Genomic DNA, 21,918 nt, shown 5'->3' with positions numbered 1-21,918 from the left:
GTGAAGAGCTGTAATCTTGCCATCCTGTTTGCACTCAGAAAATATGATGAGTAAATCTGTCATCTCTCCTTGAATAAAAGGACTCCTTCCTCACATTGACTCTCCTATTTGAGGTAAATTCCTGCTGTGCTTTAAAGAGTTACTTATTATTGATTGGCATAAATGAATGGCTGTGCTGTGATTTGCAGTGATTTCATGTTTAAGTTATATGTCTGGTAATTGCTCTCATAAAGTATGTTCCTACTGTAGATGTGTGGGTGAAATGTGTCCTGGAGACTGCCTGTTGCCAGCTGTACTTCTCTGGAACATTAGCTCAAAAAGCCACTTTATATAGTGAAAATCTGTTTAAAAATTATTCAATGTTCCCGTACAACTTCTTTCGAAGAAAGATTCTAATCGAACCAAAATTAATTACTTTATTTCACTTCATGTTGAAATTTTCATTTAAATTTTATTTCTATAGAGAAACACATTTTAGTTTTGATCCTTGCTCATTTTCTCTTCCTTTTCCTATGTAGAAAGAAAAGAGGAAAAATAGGGAAAATGAGAAACACAAACACATGAAAAATGCAAGAAAGTACCAGAGCAATTTTTATGATTTTGGTTTTGTCAGAAGCAAAAGCAAAAAGAAACTTTTTTTTTCCTTGCATCTGTCTTCCAGAAAAAGAAATAAATATGTCAAAATGCACCACTTTCTCAGGTTTCTGAACTATGAAAAATTCTTTCTGGGTGGGGAGGGAAGGAGAAGATTTGGAAAGAAAAAGTAAGGACAAAGTCACAGGCTAACTACCTAATACCTGAAAAAAAACATAACAACAGAAAACAAAACCAAAAAAAATTAGGCAGCAAAAATTGCCAGACTGAGTAAATCCAGGAAGTTGTATGTTAAAGAAATATCTGAAAATAAAGATTGTTCTCAGGCAGAAACTTTTTTGACAGAAGTATATTTTTCAGCAGGAAAAAAAAAAAAAGTATACATTTCTGCTCCTTTGATCTGGAAAGAAAGGAATTTGGGTTTTTTTTCAGAAAACATTTTCTCTATTGAGTTTTCTGAATCCTAAAACAACACCTGCTCTGTTTGATCTGATTATAAATATGTTGTACATTTCTGGAGTGGGTTTCTCTCAGAGGACCATGACAGCGAGCGCAGCATATGTATGGAAATATTCTGTAGACTAGGCTGCCATAAAAAAAAAAGGCCTTTGCAGGGTAGCACAGATCTGCACAGAAGGGAGCCTGGAAAAAAACTTAACCAGAGTAACCAAGGAAAATTTCTGGTCTCACCACTGGCATCATGAGGGCTTTACTTTCCGCTAAGCCCAGCAATGAGCTCAGTCTCTGAGGTCTCATTGAAAAAATCTGAGTGCAGTAACCACCTGATAGGCATTTTATCTGTTCAGGGATAAACTGCTTAATGGGTTCTGCTGGGATTTGAAACTGGGTCCTTGAAGTCTCCCTGCCTCAAGCTGGTTCCTTAAGTTGCTAAACCATCCCCAGCAGTCCAGGTGAGACCCCCGTTTGTCTGCTGATGGAGCACTCCCAACTGAGCAAACAACAGCAGCATCCCTTACTGTGGGGAGGGATGTCTCTTGTTTGCTGGTGCATTTGAGAGGATTGGGTCACAAGTTTTGCAGCTCCATTGGTCTTTTCTGCATTGGGCCTGGCAAAAGTGAGGGAGCGTTTAGCTCCTTCCAAACACCGGTGGTATTTTTCCACCGTTGCCGCATTGCATGTAGCGTGCAGTGGTTCATTGACTGGAAAGAATCCAAAGGATAGGAGGAAAAGTTCTCCTCTCCCATCCTCCAGGAGCAGGACATGAGAGAATGCCAAGGGCTTTGTGTGGTGGCGGGTCTCACCTTTGGACAGGTGGGTGGTGTTGGTCTGCCTGAAGCTGGGGAGCTGCTGAATAACAATTCCCAGCTTTTCCCAAACTGGACCAGATCGTCCTCATCTTCTGGCTGGTCCCCTCACTTCCTCCCATTTCCCATGTTCAGGCAGTCTGTTCAGCTTGGAGATGGTGGTACACAGGACTAATTAATGCCTGTGCCCCCTGGTCTGACACCTCCCTAGCTGAGAAGCTTTCCTCTGCAATGACAACAATAACAGAAGATCTCCTTTCCACTTTGGTCAAGGGTGGAAGCTGAGCTCATGTTTGTATATCCTGGCTGTTGAGATGGAAAGTGTGAACTTTACAGAAAATTAAATCTGCAGAGAAGAAGAATGGTGGAGGGGGAGGGCTCACTCTGGAGAAAGAGAGGGCTGCATACGGAGATCCCATTATGTCCAGACCTCACAGTGTCTCCCCACTCATTCATGCCAAGCACAATGTGGGCTGGGTGTGAGGCAAAAGCCTTCAGGCTTAGCCAAGGAGAGAGGCCCCAGCATGTGTTGCTGTGCTTAGCATTGGAGTCAGTATGGATGCTGGCCAGCTGCCAGTCACACTGGCATGGCTGTTATTAGATACCATTGTGTTAAGCTTAGCACTTTTTGCAGGCCAGATAAATTCCTTTTGTGTTTTCCCATGCTCCTGACACATTAAGAAGAGTTTCAGCTTCACAGAGAAAAGGCATGAGTAGCATAAACAAACTGCCAGTGTCCAGTGGGCATGGATAGGGAAAGAAGGTTGGGGCAAGAAATCACCCTTCCTTAACTCAGTGCAGGCTGAGGTTCATTAACTGTTGAGCTTGGGTTGACATTTTATAAATAACTACACAGAGAAAGACATTCCCTGAATTGCCTTTTGCAAAGGGGACAATTAGGTCCCTTGGTAAATTGCTAAAGAGTAGTGTATAATTAGAGCAATGGTGAGCTGCACAGTGGCCATGCCAGTTGGCTTGTGTTGACCTGTTTGTGACTGGAAAGTGAGTTTGGATAAATTTTTTGTGCTTCATGCCTTTTCTTTCTTTAAATAATGTTATTCATAGCCTAGGAAGAGCCAGAAGTTGTGGAAGAAAAGACTGGTAGTGTACTTTCCATTATTCCTCCATGAGGCAACCCTCACCTGTCCCAGCTCCAAGCTGGATGAGAAAACTCCCCAGGACACTTTCAGCTCGCAAAGCAGAAGGTGCAGATCCTGTAATTGAGGACTTTTTTATGGCCTTTCTTTTCTCTTAAAGAGAGAAGACTCTCACTGTGGTGAGGTAAATTAAGACATACTCTCAGGACCACACAATTGCTCATCCCTTGTGGTTCCCTTCCTCTGCTCACCAAGGCAGCATTAGCAAACTCTTACAATTCCTCTTTTTAGCTCCTGCCTGAGCTACTCTTCTGCTGATATGTCCATTGGAATGTTAGCTGTGCTGGAGGAAACTACTCTCTGGTTTTCTGCTTTTCTTCACTGGCTGGGGAAGGACAGCTTGTCCCTTCTTTGCTCTCTTTGCAAAATGCTTTAGTCTTCTCTGCTGCCATCCCTGAACCAGCACATGGTTTTCGGAGGGACCTGTTACTCTGGGAGTCCCATCATCACTGACTCAAATAAAAGGATTGGGCTATGTCTGCCCAGTAGCTGCAGGCATAGCAGGGCAAGGAAGGGAAGAATTATAGAAGGGAGGAATTTGTATGGAGTCCTAAAAGGAGAACTGGAGATCTGATGCATATAGGTGGGGCTGGGGACACCCCACTACAGTATTAAATTCCTACATTGGGCAGAAATCCTTCTCTCTAGATGTGCAAATACAAGATACAGGAGTCATAGCAGCCATACTAAAGATGTACCAATGTCAATGTGCATTAAAGGCTGAGAAAGGAGGCAAGACGAGAAGGCTTTAGTATTAAGAGTTGGGGGAAAAAAGCTTGGAAAACCATTCTCAGCAATTCCATTCCAAGTTCTTTTGATAGTTCTCTTAATAGTCCTGAGCAAGTAAGTTTATGCTTTGAGGATCATTCCCCCCTGCTTTGTAAATAATTCCATGAAGTCCTGTGAAGCTCCTTGGATAATTTTCACAGCTCAGGGTATGGCACATCTTACTCTTTCCAAAGCCATACTCTTTTACTTCCCCATGAAATGCTCTGCTGAATACAAACAGTACAGATGGAAGATTTTCATGCCAAATATCTACCTAGTGACGGCTTTGGGAGCATGGTTCAACTCTTTCAGCTAAACTGAAACATCAGTTTCCAAACATGAGATTAGAGGGAGAGATATTTCATTAAGAAAGTCTGCACTTTGAAGTAAGGACGTGAAATTCGGCATAGGGCTGCGTGCCTTTATATATGGTATGAGCTTTTTTCTGTGTCCCTGTGCAAATTTTTCTAACTTTGACCAACATGCTAGCCTCTAAATTAGTAAGTCTGTGCTTCCTGAACAGGAATTTTTGCAGACATTGCAGCTTTGTCTCCTGAATGCCCAGTGTTTTCTGGGCATTGCCCTGGCCTCATAGGTCCAGTGTTGCAGGTCGACTGGGACAGAGCCTTCCCCATTTTGTTTCCCTATCTCCACCACTTTCTCCCCTCTCACCCGCTTCTAGCTTCTTTTCTTGTGTCCCCAGTCACAGGGAACAAAAGGGACTAGGCAGCTGTTCAGCATCACAGTTAGGCTAGAGGTGGCCCTCGATGTGCACATGGGCTCAGCCCTGCTGTGCAGAAAGAATAGAGCAGGACGCGGGCTGTGGAATGGGGGAAGCAGAGGAACAACTGGGGATATAAGCCCACAGTTCAAATCCCAAATTGTGAGCATGGTCATCCCAATCTGGTAGCCAACCCAAAATTGTTCTCCTTTTTTTAAATTCCTACATTATTTCTTGTAACCTATGAAAATCCACAATGTATAAAGGATTTATTGTTATATTTCGCTCCTTCTTTTGCTTCATGCTTCTCAGCTCCTGTGCAGATGTTGTGAACATTCTGTATAAGAAAGTTCTCCTCATGGCTTACCCTGGACACCTCCTGATGTGGGGCCTTGGGGCTTTCTGGAAGCTGCTGGATGTAGGCACCCCACGGCAAAATGAATTTACAATCATGCATTAATATTGCATAAGTCCCAGTTTTGTGTCCTGGACTTTCAGTACTTGGATATTTTTAATATGGATTTAAAAGTATGATTTCAATAATATTATGAAGTAGAGTTGTGGTTTTGTGGATGCAATTTTAAACCTCAGCTGTAGCACTATTTCCAAATGTACCTGGTGTTTAAATGTAGCTGAACAAAGGTGCACAGACCTAGAAGTTCATAGTTCCACTTGATTTCTATGCATTCAAGCACAAGTACATTTTCAAACAGAAATAATCTTGTCATTTCCCTAAAAGTTAGAAAAACTCATAATCCTCATTAACAGACTTGTTGTTATGCCAATTCCAAGATTAAGGATGATTTCTATGTTAATTTCTCCAGCACCGTAGAGAAGACATGCTTCCCTTTCCTCCAAAAATATGACAAGAATTTAAAACTTTCAGTGTGAATCCCACTGAATACAGATGTGCTTTGGCCCACTGAATGAAAATCTCAGAGATTTATATGTATGTTAGAAGAGCATTATAGTAAAAATTATTTTACAGTTCTTTCTGTCACGTTGTTACTTGCAGTCACTACAAGCCTGTACCAATTTTAAGACTATAATCCTGCTCAGGTGCTCCAAGAGTACTGGGGAATTTGAGAGCCATGCTTTATAAAAAAAGTCTGGAAAAGGTTTCCCATTGTCTCAAAGTGAAATGTGGCTGATGATGAAATCTGCTGTTAGATTGGAGAGGAGGCTGTGACCAGACTGCAGACATGATATACAGCTCACTGCAGAATGCTCCGAGGCACCAGGACACAAGGCAGGAATGCTCCACCCATCCTACATTAGGCTGGGCAGTCTGGGAGGGACAATCGAAGGTAATTCAATTTTTCCATTGGTCCTCAAAAGTTGGAACTTCATGCCTGAGTTCAGAGGAATTAGAGGAGTCCCAAATGTTTCTTTGAGCTGGTTCAGGCACCATAAAGTTTTACTTAGATCTGCTCAGACATGATTACTCCCCTGTGAAAGAGCACAAAGGTCTGTGACATTGCAATGCAAAAAATGGCTGAGAACAAATGATATTGTAGACCTTTAGCAATACCTTTGCTACCCGGTAATGATTGAAAAAATTAGAAATAAGCAGAGCACTGACAAATCCTTTAGAATATCTAAAGACAGAAGCTCAGTTCAGTTTAAGTTATGATTATGGTTTCTGCTAATTAACATGGATTTGTACACAAGAATAATTTCTAGCCACTCACATAAATGCTCACTTTTAAAAAATTATGAAATGCAGCTTTAAAAAATCTATTATTCCTGGTTTTGGGAGCATTTTTTCTTGTTGTTTTATACCCTCTTTAAAACTTTCACGTCTCAATGTAGTTATGAAGCAGATCCAGCATGATATGGTTGAGGTCAGCGATTAACCGCTAATAAAGTTCAAGCAGATTGCAAATAATCTACTATGTGAACAAAATAAGTTTCTCATTATTCTTCAAGGATAGCTTAAATGAGCAATAGCTCTGTAGCAGCTTTTATCTAAATTACTGAATCGCAGTTACTAATCCTGTAGCTGATGTTGTCATGTTAAAAGCTAAATTAAATTTTCCGAATTATTAAGGAAAAAAAACCAAGTTCCATGGTTTGATATGCTTAACAGTGGCTAATATAATTAAGACTGCAATGGATTTCAGTTACAGAAAATGACAGGAAATAAGGAAATACAATGAACACTGCACAAAGGACTAAATAGTTCAGTCTGGAGCTCCCCAGAGATAAATTACCAAGTCCAGGGTAGATCAACATATCATGAAATTAGTTCCAAAGTGTTTTCTAGAAGCATTTGTGTCTCTGCCTTGAAATTGCTTTGCTATCCTTCCTAGTTGTAAAAAGTTCAGACAACCATTCAGAGATTGGAAATACCCTTGTTAAGTGAGCAAGCAAAAGCTACTGAAAGTGAGATGGCAAAGCAAATAGTTTTCAGACATGGCAGAGACTTCAACTACACTGGGGGGAAAACGAGTGGAAGCAGAAAGGTGAGCATTGTTCAGCCAGAGTCAAGTAAAACCAACTACCAAAGGGAACACTGCAATATCTTTTGATGCAAAACTACAAAGGGAACATCCCCTACCACATGTTAAACGTTGCATATTCCAACAGAGCATCCACAGCACCAAGGAGAGGTTACGAGTAGTGCTACAGAGATTGCTGTTTAATAGGATCAGTGGCTGCTCTTGCAGTAACTCAAAATGAATGGACTTTCCAACCAGTAAATAAGATATGTTTTGTACTGGACACTGATTGTTAAAGATTCCCTCTGCACAGGCGATGCTTGAAATGTAGTTACTTTTCCTTCACTGAAAAGTATATATGTACATGAGCTATAGTTTTATGTTACAAATCTGAAGTCTTGAAAAGTGCAATGGGTAAGAGCAGCTCTTATTGAATTAAAGCTGGATTGAACCTTCAGTCTTCTCAGAAAACTGCCTCCACTGGGGGAGGAAGAGAGCAAAACCCTGAGAAAGAGTTTGAGAACATCCTCAAGATGGTAGGGAAGCTGTCAGCACAGTGAACAATAGAACTGCAAGTATCCAATGTTACAGGATTCACTGTAATGGGAAAACTCATTCTGCCTGAAAACAGAGACTTAGAACAGTTCTTAGATGTGCTAGTCATGCTGAGAATTGTATTAGGGGTGACAAGTGAAATTGTTAGCACTTCTGAGGAGCTGTGGTTCCTTGAAAGTACCGAAAATGTAAAAAGGCAAGTTTTCCGATATCTGAAAGGAGAAAAATATTGAGGGATATAGGCGATGCCAAGTATTTTCCATGCTAGATGCCACAGCAGGATTCTGGCAAGAGCACCTCAAAATACAGAGCACATATTTGTGTTCATTCAACACACTCTTCAGGAGATACAATTTCTGCGGTCTGTGATGTGGGCTGAGTTTAGTATTCCAGATCTTTCACTAGGAGAGTGAGCTGAATTTGGGATAGTATGGAGGTTATTGGTCCTGCACATCACTTTGACCTGGGGATAAGCAGCAGAAGAGCAATATGAAGTCCTCAGGCATTTTAAGAGCCATGGTGCTGGAGTAAAACTGAAAAAAAAAGTTGCAAATAAAAATTTTTGCAGTGTAAAAAAGAAGAGGGGAGAGGTCTTAAAGTGGTAAAGTGATGACAGGTGTCAGGGCGGTCAGAAAACCACCAGCTTTCCTGCCCCAAGAGATGAGGAAGCCACAGAGAGTTTCATTGGACCGCTGTAGTGCATAGGAAAGTTTGCAACTCACTCATTTGCTTGGAGTAGCACCAGTAGCTCTCAGGCAGAGTGTGACGGATCAAGAATGCCTACAAAGGAAGAAGACTCAGAGAAAGTAAAGGCTGATGTGCTCATGAAGCTCAGAAAGGGATGCAGGAAGTGACCACTGAGGGAGGTCTGGAAGATACAGAGTGCAAACTTTCAACAGCATTGGAGGCTGAAAGAGTTCATGGAAGAGCCTAAAGCTCTGGGAGACTGGAACAGTAAATGCAAAAGCAAGTTGTCCACAGATGCCTCTGAGGAAGCTGTCAGTGTGCCTTTCCTATACCAGTGTGGTCAGAGTTGCAAACCAGTGGCTTGCATGTCACGCACACCAACAAAAACAGAGCGTCAGCATGTTCAAATAGAGAAGGCAGCTTTGGCCCCAGTCCACAGGTGTAAAATTTCACTTCTTTATTTATGGGAGGCCAGCGTTAGCTGAACTGACCATAAAACCTTCCTAACACTGCCGAGCGGGACCTGGTAACTCTCATGCTGTTCAATACATACGTTTTTCTCTTTTAAGTACAATTTGAAGACAAATGTGGGAAAGATTTGGTGGTTTCAGAGTTGTTTCAGAACATTAAATAAAAGAACAATGGAACTAGATATCATGGATGAAATTTGAGATAAAATAAAGTTAAACAAAATAAAGTAAAATCTAAATCATGGTAGGTCTCAGATGAAATATGGACTCTGAGCTACAGCTAGAGATACTCTTCAAACTACTAGTTGAGAATGGTTAGAACAGCCTCCACCTCAGTTTGAGGGTAAGATTTCTTTACAAGGTGAAATTTTGTTTAAAGGTGTGAGGGTGTTGAGTCCTAATGTACTACAGGGAAAAAAGTCCATGCTGTTAATATGTGTAAAAGAGCAAGGAAACATTTCTCCCAGCAAAAGAATAACTGTTCCATGGGGAAAAGTGAGCACATGTTTATTTGTGCTATCTGCAAAACCACTGTGTACTTGTTCTGCACTCCCATTCTAAACAATACAAGATACCCTCAGTTTATGCTATTGCAATTTATGCAGCTGTTGTATCTAATTTTCTTTTACATGGTATTACTAATGCAGTGAGGTCTGATAAATTGATGCCAAACCATGGTCACAAGTTCAAGTATTTGCAGGGGGAATTTGGGGGTTTGGACATGAACTACTAATTGCTATTATTCCAAATATAACAGATGGGTGGGAAATGGTGGAAAAAGATCCAAAGAAGAATGCTTAGTCAGACTCTGATCCCTGTTTAGCTCTGTTAAATTGCAGATTGTCAGCATGGCTTGTCACTCTCTGAGGCTTTGCTGAGTAGAAAACGAAAGCCAAGAATGGTCCAAACAATTAGAAGCTGATGTCAGAGATATTAACAACCTGCCAAAGTGGAAAAAAAATATCAAAGGGCAGGGGGAAAGAAAGATAAGGTTCATGGAAACTGCCTCCACTTCTTGAAAATGATGCATTAATCCATGATGATATGAGGGCATTACCTGTGATGAGCCATGTCAGTGATAGGACAGAAGCCACCTGATCCAGTTCCCAAAGAGCCTGAGATATTGAGCACCAGTAGTCCTCAGATGTGAAATCACTGGAAGAACAGTGTTGACTGTCTCCTGAGATCAACTTCACCAATCTCCTGGCTCAATTTATAGAATCAAGTTGGAGTGCAAGAGACTTTGTAGCCCTAACTGACCACTGTTACCTTAGCCAACAGGTCAAATCACAAAGTTTTTAATTATACATTCTGTTAACAGTGGGCTTTAGGTCTTGTTATCAGCTTATGACTTGGAAGGCAGGATGTGGGATTGAATGACACAAGGAAAAACTGTGCTTTCAAGACAGAGAGCCCAGGCTGTGCACTACAAAAATAATGAGCACAGTCATGTAAGTTCTTGGGAATACACTCAGAATAAAGTTCTTGTGTGTGGTTCCCAGGCTAGGCAACGAAACAGGGACTTGGGTGCAACCATGGCATGGCCCATAGCCATGCACAAAGGCCAGCTAGATCTTGTGGATAGCTGCTGGCACTGGCACTGCCACAGTGGCTAACCACATGGGTGGTGCACATGCAGTTTCACCAAGGATTAGGTCCTGGTGGATCCCAAGAAAGTAGTCAGAAGGAAGCCCTTCCTTGCAGGATAGCAGCCACGAGGTGACTTTTAAAGAGCCATCCAAGAGAAATGTGACACCCCTAGGATGTGGCTAATTCTGTGGTTTGGTATACTTTAGAAGCATCCAGTGTCCCTTTCATCAGGAAACGTTGTGTTCTTGAGCTTTTTCAGGCCCTAAGATTACTTTTAAAGTCTGACACTTTCTGCCAGCTGCAACCAGGGTCCCTCCTGTGTTCTCAGCCTCTGTTTTATGGGGAGCTGCAGTGCACTGAGGCTTGGCCTCTTGCTGGTGGGGTGCTTTGCTCAAAGAAGTGCTGCTGACTGCCACTGCTGGTCTCTTCTCATGCCTTGCAAGCAGGGTGTTCAGCAGCTGCAAAGACCACAAGAAAGAACCAGAGAGGCTGGGCCAGGCACTTCAGAGGCAAAGAGTGGAGTGGGAAGCCCAGCAGAGTTTGACCATGAAAGCTGGGGAGAGAGGAGGTCGAAGTCTAGACATTTGGGAGCAAAGGTTCACTTTGAATATAAAAGAGGCCCTGGTGGACTCTAAAATTACCATAAATGTCTGTTTACAGGAAGTGGTTGAATGGAACAGATCAAGTTAGGGTACCCGAGGGCCTTTAAAACTTGGAGAAATCCCGTGTTTATGAGGTAGAAGGGAATTGGTCAGAGCTGGGAACATTGGAAAGTTGTTGGTGAACAGACTGCCTTCAGCCAACTACAGCTCTGGGAAAGCAGGGCTTTGCTGACACATGCCTCTGCAGATGGCAACCCAGAGCAGTGTCCACACTGCAGAGCATATACAATCCATGGCCAGCTTAATCTGCTCACAAAATAAGTGGGAAAACACCCCCATGGGGTAAAATTCTTATGTACACTCGCAAGCCTCATTTGTGTGGCAGTCTGTGCTCCCTGAGGTGTTGAGCTTGTTCTCCTGAGCACATGAACAGCAGTGATCTAAAAAAAAAGGTCTTACCCAATTGTCTGACTCTGCTCTCTCCAACCGTCATATGGCTAAATGAGACTGGGGAAAAGAAGGGAGTGGGAGAGAAGAAAAGCAAAGCAGAAGAAAAATGGGGCTCCCAATTACTGGCATGCACATCTCCATATAGACCAAGCAGCAAGGGCTCACAGTTAGCAAACTGCTCATTAGAGCCAAGGCATTAAGTCATTTCTCCAGGGAAGAATAACACTGAACTCAGAGACCAAACCTCTGCCAGAAAATGTAGGGCAGGGGGAGGGGAGGAGAAGTGGTTCAGAGAAAGAGAGTTAAAAGGAGGCATAGGAGAAAACCCCCACCAAGTAGAGAAAATGAATGGATGGTGGGTAAACCAGGAGAATGAAGGAGCTGAGGGGAAGGCAAGGAAACAAAGGCAAGCAGAAATGAGAGCAGGTGAGCTGTGGGAAAATTACAGTGTTGTAACACTCAGTCATTTCTGAGACCACATTCTTTCTAGGCTTTGGTGTAAACAGTTAAACAGGGAGCAATTTCTGCCCTGATGGAGAAAACAGCAAGTGCTTAAGGAGTTTTTGGCCACAGAGTCTGTCAGCGCCCTGGACCTAGTCTCAGCACTGACTGCTAGCTCAGGCCTCCAAAGCAATGGCTCAGTGCAGTGTAGCAATGATGAGGTGCACAGCCCTGACTTGCCCTGGGACACAGCACAGACCTGCCTTTCTGGTAACCCTCTGTCCCTGTGGGAAGCTCAGCAGTGCTCAAAGCAGCCCCACGGCACCAGATTCCCTGCTCTGCTCAGGCTGCCCTTACACCTTCAGCAGTTTTTCTGTCCAAAGCACAATGGGGTAAGTTAGTGGAGATTCAGGCTCACTGGAGCCTTTCACTAAAGCCTCCATCTGGCACTCCCAGAGCATTCCTGAGAGGTGAAAGCACCTCACTGGCTGGCTGTCACAGTGACTGCGCTGCAGTTGTAGCTATAGGGATCGGTGCTGTCCACCAACACCTAGCTGTGCACTCCAAACTGGAGCAAGGCTTCTCATCCTGCTATTACCAGCTGCAAGAAAAACTTTTGACCTGGAGCGAGTGTATGCTTCAAGTGGGACCTGCAAAGCCCATGTGGGTGGTGATGTTAGGTTATTGTATCTGTGCCCCCTGGGCCATGCCCCCATGCATGGGTTAACAGGAAAGGGATTGTTTTGCAAAGCCAGCAGAATACAGAAGAGGCTATAAATCAGTACATGAATACAGAGGATTTTATTCTTAGGAGCCCGGCACAAGGGGAAATGTTCTCTCCAAAGGGGAATGGGTATTTGTGAAAGAAAAAATGTCATTTTAGGCTTTTCTAAGATCTCTACCCTTGGAGATTTTCAAAACACAGCTGGATGAGGTTTTGAGCAATCAGATCTACATTTGTACCCATGCTGATGTTTATTGTCTACTCCAGAGAGCTGGCTAACCAACTCTTTGGGTCTTTTTGTGAGGACAAATTCAGACTGTTATGGCTCCAGTGACTGGTAAAGGTAATTTTAATTAACCTGCCTGATTAACATTGTATTGAGCTAGATCCAGTTAGGGTTAAGCCAGCTGAGCTCTGTTGAAATTTTAGTTGAAGGAAACAGAATTGATAATAATGTGTTCAGCTGCTTCAGCTGTGTCCTGGTGATATCTGTCAGCTCGGCCAACCAGTGGCTGAGTAAGCATCCCTGTAAAAACTTAAAAGGTGTGGAGATGCAGCACTCATGATCATCATTTCGGGTAGACTTGGCAGTGTCAGGTTTATGGTTGGACTTGATGATCTTAAAGGTCTTTTTCATCCTGAACAATATTGTGATTCTATGCCTGACTGAATCTGTTACCTAAAGGAAGTCAAGGAAGTTGGATTGTATTCTGAATGAGTGGCTGTGAATGGGGAAATCACAATTTGGGTAAACACAATTAAAAATTAAAAAAAAATTTCGATAGACTTCAAAAGATACACAGTATTTTGCATTGTGCTTAGCTTCTAACAAGCACTGGCAGAGTCTGGGGTCTGCATTTGGGTGAGGTTTGCACTTTATTCTTATGTTGAAGATGACTCCCATTTAAGATGCATCTGGAAATACAACAACATTAAGCTGGTATGGATGTTTTAAATTAATCTTCCTTGGAAAATACTGGTAAACAATGTTAATACTAAATAAGAATCTGCTATGAGAAATTCCTAACTTAAAGAAGTTCTTTAAGTGGTGTACGATTTTCCATCTTCTGATCAGCCAGTACATGATTTTGCCTCAGGTTGTTGTCAAGCTAAGCAGGCTGTAATTCCCTGCCACATATACTCTTCAAGCATTGGCACATCGCTAATATTTCCAGTCCACTGGAGTTTCTTTGTCCTTCCAAGATGCATTAAAAGCTATGATTGTGTCCAACAGTGCTGTTGACCCTGTAGTGGAGACCTGATCCCAGCTCCTGACTGTACTTTAGTAACTCTGAGGGGCTATTATTTACCTGTGTGTATTAAAATGTCTCTCAAAGCACTGCAACCCAGACCAGAGGTACAAACCTTAAACAGTGATCCCCATTTTGTGTAATCTTTGAACTCACCCTTTCAGCTCATGATGCAACCACTTTATGGGGTCTTCCTTTTTCTTTTTTTTTGTTTTTGTTTTTGTTTTGGGAGTTTTTTTGTTTGGTTTTAGTTTTGGTTTTGGTTTGTTTTTTTTTTTGTACTATGAGTTCATTACATGCAAGCAGGTTCAAGACAAGCAGCAAGACTCCCTGAAGTCTCCTATTTTCCAAAGGAAAACAGCTGTGATACACAGACCTTGAATTATCCTTAAAATGTGGGATCAACAGGATTGTTTCTGGCTCTGGACACTAGAAGCATCAAATGACATGTGATCAGAAAAGGTTAAAACTTGCCACCTTATTTTAGTTCCAGGTTTAGGAGAGATTTGCAGACCGAGGAAGAAAGAAATTGGCACTAGTCTCACAGACTCATCTCCTGCAACAAGCAAGGGGAAAAAAAAAAAGCAGGGTAAAAAGAAAAGGAGATCTGAGAAGCCCCAGCTTATGTACATTTTTCATTGGCAAAGGCCACCCTTGCTTAGCACAGGCCAGGCTGCAGCTATGGGGAACCTGCTAGGAGCTCAGAGGCTCACGGCACGCATGAGGCAATGGAAAAGCAGCAGGCAGGGACTAGAAATGGCTGAACTTTATTTTTCCAAAGTGAAGATCCTTGGTGGGCTGCAGATTACTTTGGAAATCAGACCCTACACCCCAGGATCCCGCAGCTGTCCCTCTCCCCTCTAATTTTTCTCTGTCAGATTCAGAGCTATAATTAACCACAAGGTCTTAGTGATACTATGTGAAAGTCTGTGTGTGTGTGTTTGTGTGTGTGTGTGTGCACGCCTGGGCTTACTCACCCCAGTGGGCATAATCCTCTACTGAAGATTGACAGGTTCACATGGAGAGGAACTTTTTAACTAATTCACTTCTAAATGCTCCTATGGCTCTCTCTTCCTTTTGCTTTCCTCTTCCCTCCAGGCTGCAAAGGGCATCGTGATACTGGACCACGTCTCCATATAGAACCACCAGCAGTCATCCCCGTACACATCCATGAACTCCTCTGTATTAGCCATGGTAGGATACCCAGCCAAGGTGCTTATGGATGTGCTTCAATCTCTGACTGAGCCAGGTTTCTCAGAGTAGGTTCCTCAGTATTTTCACAGAATTAAACAATATCAGAGATATTGGAGATGAGGGGCTCTGACTCTGCAGTGGTTTGCCAAGACCTTGAAGCAGGGAAGGGAAAAATGTCTGAAGACCAAAGCACACTTCTCTCACTCATGTGAGGAGCTGTGTTTGAGGCAACACACTAATCCACATTCCTTATCTCAGCAGTTCCATTGAAGCACTCCAGTATTCAAGAACTGAGAGGGAAAGGGAGAGCATGATTTGGCACAAAAAAAAGAAAATGCATGGGACTTTTTTAAAAATAAAACCCCAGGGTATTTCAAATTAAAATGTCCACAAAAATAATACAAAGATGCTCAGCATTTTGTTTCAGGAAGGAAGAGGCAGCTTAAACTGTGCTTCCACGGAACCAGCTTTGTTGAGGTGGGTGTATGAACTAGTAGGAGAACAGGAAATTCTAGCTCATAAAAGGACTGTCTTAGAGGTTCTACAGGAAAAGAAAAACTTTGAAAGAATCTACAAGGAAGAGATCACTTATTGTCCCAGTGCATGATAACACAGAGCCATGGATTGCTACAGTTCTAACCACAGGTTCCTACAAACTGCAAACTGCTAAGCATTGCAGCCCCATTTAAATTGTGGAGAAATGAGGCACAGTGAGTACATTTGTGATACAGCTTGAATTTTCACCGATTTTCATAGTTGGGCACTGAGCTACTGCTGCTGCTGCTGCTGCATGGATGATTCTTAGCTGGTTAATACTGGACCAGGACTGGCTGCTTACATGGGTTGGGTGATGTAAATCCCACCTTTGCCTACGCCAGCGTAACATGTAATAGGTCTGCCCTGGAACCTGCTGCTGGTTCCTTTCTCTGTCTTTGCTGCTGCCATGACAGGTATAAAACAGGCAGTAGAAAGAAAGAATTCAGTTCCAAACACTCTGCTTTGTCGGGCTACAGATAAAGCTCCCTGACACTGGAAAGCCCAAGAGTTAGAATAGATTGGTGTGTCTGGCAAGGCAAAAAAACACAGGATTTTTTTTTTTTTTGTGAAGGTTTAAATTTAAATTAAGCATATGCATGCCTAATCCATTCTAATCTATCTGGGTTCTTATATCCCATTAATCACCAACTTGTATTATCACCTCACACTGTCATCCCTGCCACTGCAGAAAGCTGCTGTTCCACCATCTCATCACAGGCATTCTGATGACTTGTCACTGGATTTTGTGGGAACAACAAAACAGCTAAGAAGCCAAAATCACTTCCCATTGCAATGCTTTAGAGGAACGATAGAGGTGAGAATTGATGTAACCTATTGGTCTCAAGCATGAGTGACAGACACTACAAAAACCATGCTGGAAAGCACATATTTCTCAGAAACTTTCACAAAATTGTCACCACCTAAAGACAGTGCTGTTTTTCTCAAAACAAGGTGACTTTAAATTGATTGCTTCATTTTTTATTATAAGTCTTAAGAGCAAATTCTTTAAAACAGTTTTACCAAAACCAAAATAAATAAAAACAAGTACTGAAATAATCTAGGACATATAGGGAAAGGCTATGCATTATTTCAGAGTTAACTGTCTCCCCACAAATTGACTGGGAACACAACAGGTTCAAACTTAAAAGACCAGCTTTTGTTAGCTCAAGTTATGATATAGGTTGTCTCAACTGTTTAACTGAATCATACAGGACATTTTAATAGGGTTAAAATTTTATGAAGTCAGCATTCAGGCCAGGGCCCACCTAGTAGAGGTAGACTGCCCCCAGTCTAAATTAACTCCTGCAGTTTCAGTTTAAATTTTTCACATCAGGGAAATTAGCTGGGAAATTTAAGCTGTTATTATGAGCTATTGCCCAGACGTGAATATACTTCAGTGGTACATGAAGATCTTGTCTTTTTTTAGCTATGTTTATTTTCCACAAGCTCTAAGATAAGCTTCTTCATGTTTTGCAGTTGTGTATCTTAATAGAACATACCTTTTTCAAACCGCCTCCTTCTCTGTCAAGGGCTCCAACCCACAGACAGACACACAACTCTCCCAGGTCCAGTAGTGGGAACATGAGATGGTTGGATCAGCCACTGCAGGTCAGTGACAAGGAGTTTATGATATATGCTTGGACAAAGAATCCATTGAACAATTTCAGATGAGAACAAAACAAGTGGAAATCCCAGTCTGCCTGCAGATAATTTAGAAATAGAAATTATTTTTTAATTAGTTAGTTTGACTAGCTTCAATCACAAAAAGAGCATGAAGGCACATAGCACATTAACTTAAAGCATGACTGAGCAGCTGACTAAATTTGTAATCTTGACATAGACATCCCTGAAAAATCAAATTAGGAATAAACAAACATAAGAAACACTCCTTATATAAAATTGAAAGCTACTTTTCATTAAATGTAACATCATGTTTTGAGTTGAATTATTTAAACCATATTCTTAGTATAGCTGGTGATCAGATTAGAGCATATACTGTAGGAGTTTTCTTGGCATTTAAATCCAGCAGTTACAGCTCATTTAGCAACACTGTGGCATTCACATTCTCTGAAAAGAGAGACAGGGTCTTTTCGTGCAGAAGCAAAGAGAGAAGAGAAAAACTATTCTTATCTCTACTTGCTGCGCCTGTTGTTTTGCACATGTGGAATGTGTTAGGAAGATTGTTTACCTGAAGTGATTTGTCAGTTGGATTCTGCTGAGGATTGTTTTGTTTCCTTGGCCATTTGGAAAAAGCTGTATCCTGACTGACAGGAGAGCAATGAGTTTTCTTTAGTATTCTTTAGTATGTGATTTAGTATAGTATAGTATAGTATCTCTTTAATAAAGTATAGTATAATGTAATATAATATAGTTTTAATAAAGCAATTGTTCAACCTTCTGAATCAATGGAGTCAGACACCAATAATTTCCTTTGTCAGGGGCCCTGAATTTTACTATATTACACTATCTATCTTGAGCTGTATTCAGCAGGTTTTTGAGTGGGCAGATCATACGTGTATCTCATACATGTGGTACTGAAGTTGCACAGAGAATGTCACTTTGGATGTGACTTCAAAAATTGCTCCCATGAAGGAGAGATGAAGAGGCCCTTTAGGAGCAGTGAGGAGTTAAAAACTGTTCCCTTGAATTTATTTCTGATATTGGTGGAGGGCTGAAAGTGCCAGCCTGCTGATTGATGGGTTCACATGGGGCGACCTTCGCATTAGCAACACGACTCTGGTTGCCTGGTAAACACAGGCAGATGGATCCAGCTCCGGTGATTTTCAGTGGTGACGGATGGTAAAGGTATTCCTGATCCACATCACACCCTGCAGATCCCATGAAAATGACTTGGCACAGGGTGGAAAGTATTAGATTCGGGTGACAAATAACTACCTGACATCAGCTGAGGCTTCTTCAGAAAGGTTATGCTGCAAATAACCGGCTTTTATGTAACTTTGTTTTCATGAAGCAGTAGAGAGACATGTGGCTTATTTCTTTATTTGAGAAAATGTAATGCAGCTACTGCATGATAAAAACAGACAGTTATTCCTTGAGAAGATATACCCAAGTATTCCAGCACTGTATAGGTTTCAGGGTGGTTTTGGAGGGGTTTTGTTGGTTTGTAAATTTAAAGCAGGCATGTTTTAACTTGTTGTTATAGTTTATGTTATATGTATTTTTTCAGTGGCAAGAATAAGCATTCAGACAAGACATTTACTCAGAGCTACTGTGATTTCATGAGTCTTTGCTTTTCTAACCCTTCAGTTCAAAAGTTCTTGATTTTTATTCCTTCTTCTCTTTTCATGAGTCAGTTCAACAGCAAACCCAGCATTTTAATTAGGTTTGTGGCCAATAAATACTCATCTGAGCTTCAGACCTTTGTTTTGATGAAGTACCTTGTTTGCGTATAAAAATGACTGGGGCAGGCGTGTGTTGAGAAGGCTCCAAATGCTTGATGCCTATCTTTATCTGATAGGTGTCCCTTCCGCAGGATAACATCCTCAAAATGTGTAGTGTGTGAGTGCATGTGTTCCTGCAGTGAGTTAAAATAACTGTTTGCACCTTCTGTGCTGCATGTTACCATTCCTGCCAGGATAATCCGGTGTGGTTGTATCTGATAGGACATCAATAACAAGCCTAGAACTTGGCAAATGTCATCTCCCCAAGATGGAGTGTCTTGTTTCTCTGCTTGTGTTGTGCTGTAAAGCTTCTCTCACTATTTAAACCTTCTCCACTAGAGACAGCAAAATTTCCAGGTGGCCCAGAGTTGTCCCCTTGTCTCTTTAGTGAAGTCATTCTCTTGGTTTTCAATGGAAGGAACACAAACTAATAGAAACAATCACCATAAAGCAAGTGTTTGGAATAGTTGAGGAAAAGCAGAATCAGCATAACATTGCCAATGAGCAAGGAAAACTTCTTCAATTTTTTTTCCTTCTGGACAGGGTTATCTCTCTTCCTAGGCTTTTAATCAGATTTACCCATTTATCCAGAACTCTGCACAAAGAATAAGGTTGCCTATACTTCTGTAACCATGCTTGCAGGCTTTCCTCCTTATATTTTAATTTATTAATCTTTCACCTTTTTTCTGTTCGGTTTTCCTACATCGTTAGTCTCCAGTGTTCATGTCTTTTTCCTCATCCCATCCCATTCCTTCCTTCCTTCCTTCCTTCCTTCCTTCCTTCCTTCCTTCCTTCCTTCCTTCCTTCCTTCCTTCCTTCCTTCCTTCCTTCCTTCCTTCCTTCCTTCCTTCCTTCCTTCCTTCCTTCCTTCCTTCCTTCCTTCCTTCCTTCCTTCCTTCCTTCCTTCCTTCCTTCCTTCCTTCCTTCCTTCCTTCCTTCCTTCCTTCCTTCCTTCCTTCCTTCCTTCCTTCCTTCCTTCCTTCCTTCCTTCCTTCCCTCCTTCCCTCCTTCCTTCGACACAGGCAAAAGAAAAGTTTTGTTTTGACAATTACTATGTGAATGTGGGCTCATTCTCATCTTCTACAGAACCTGTACCTTGCTGCCTGGAGTGTAAGCTGCTTTTGCCCACTTGATCTTGGAGACAGACAGTGCTGCAGAGATGCAGTAGCAGACTGCAGTTCTCACAGTATGCCCTTTTCAATGGTATTACAGAATTTCTAAAAAATTAGAGCTGAGGCCCTGAAACTGGCTTAGTTTTCTTTCAGCAGAGCACGCTGTTGTCTCAGCACCCCATGTCTCTGGTGTGTTTTTCCTTTTTTGCCTGTGGCACTCCTCTCACCAGAATACTTTACTGCAATTGATTTTCAGCCCTTTCTCTCATGTCCACACACTTGTCTCCACCAGGCAGGGATCTAGTTGAAGAGTGCCAGAGGTAGAGAATATTCAGGAAATAAATTATTCAGGAAATAAATGCAGGGTAGGGCTCGCTGCAGGCAGCAGGCGTGTTGGACTGCAGCACACCAGCACCTTCCACACTGGCTTCCCATGGAGGCACAGGATAGCAAAAGAGCTTCAGCAAGAAGCTCCACATGGATCCATGCAGGTGGGGAAGGGGTGGCTGTGCCACTTGTCCCCACACAGAGGAGCACTTGGAGCAATGGTGTGCACTGCCAAGTGTTATGCAGAAGTTCCAAGACACATGTCATTTCCAGGAGCTCCCAAAACAGCCGGGCTGGATAGTGCCCTTTCTCCAGTTCAGTGCAGGGTGTAGTTTGTTAATCATAGGCAGATGAAGTGTGAGGCAATTTTTTCCTAGTTTTATCTATATAATTGACAATATTTCCTTTAAAATGGCAAGCTGAAGATTGGGACATATTTATTAAGTCCTGTGAACTCAAACAATGAGCTCTTTAATGCAGACGCAGGGTATTGTCTGCTCCCAAAAATAAAGCCTGATGTTTGGAAAGGGCGTATCAAACATAGCTGGTGCTGTTTGAAGCTGGCTTTTGAGAACAAATGATGGCACTTACCCAGGGCTGTGTGTCAGGGGCACTCTGGTTCCACAAAGCTGTTTGTAGTCTGAAGCACTCAGCTGAGTTTTGTTTAGCGTCCTCTAGTCAGAATAGTCAGAAAAGCAGTGTGATGCCAGAGGGTAGTCACAACCAAAACGATTCCAGCTGTCAACACAGTGGAGAGACTTTTAATTTTGTGGGCACTAAGCTAAAGGCCAGAGCGAGTGGCTGACTCAGTGGTGCATGAAGCTCCCCCTGTCTGGGGCTGAAGGAGGTGTGGTAGCCCTGAAACTCTGTGCTCAGCACCTCAGCAGCAAACACAGCACAGTCAGCAAGGTCCGTGCCAGCACTGCATGACCAAGGGGGAGCAGAGCAGGAGCAGAGCACAGTGATCTCAGGGCTGAGTCTGGGGTGTCTTGTGCACCCTGGTGCTGCTCTCCTGATTACATGGCTCCATCCAGCACAGTGTCGCATCACCACCCTCCCCAAAGACTTAAACTCAGCTCTAATTTGCTGTCCCATGCAATGCTCTTTCCCATAAGATCATATCAGCAGCCAGTGTGCAGCATATATGCATTGCTTATCTCCTCATTCTACGGTGCAAACCATGTGTGTGTGCACGTGAGAGGGTGTTGTGAGATGTCTAGGGAGCCAGCCCAGGCACTCCTGTCATTTACATGGCTGTTCCACTGCAAAGGGGCTGCATCACTTCCAGATGAGAGATGGCACAGAGTCAAGTCCATTATATAAATTAATGGTCTGTACGGTGTTGCACTTATGGAGTTGGTCCTTATGGGTTTCTTCCAACTCAAGATATTCTATGATTCTCTGCAGGACTTAAAATATGGCAGATACCACATATTTAGCAACCAGTAGTGTAAGAACTACAACAGTAAAAAAATCAGGATGTGGAGAAGGCACTGTTAGTTAAATCAGGGTGGACCACAATGGCCTGGTGCCACAGGCCAGAATGAACCAACAATTACATGTTACCATCAAAATCCTCCAGTGAAACACTGAAGTGAAGCTCAGATGTATTAGTGCCTAGAGAACTCCACA

This window comes from Molothrus ater, chromosome 2, assembly GCF_012460135.2.
Source record: "Molothrus ater isolate BHLD 08-10-18 breed brown headed cowbird chromosome 2, BPBGC_Mater_1.1, whole genome shotgun sequence".
Lineage (NCBI taxonomy): Eukaryota > Metazoa > Chordata > Aves > Passeriformes > Icteridae > Molothrus > Molothrus ater.
Note: the sequence above shows the minus strand (reverse complement) of the source record.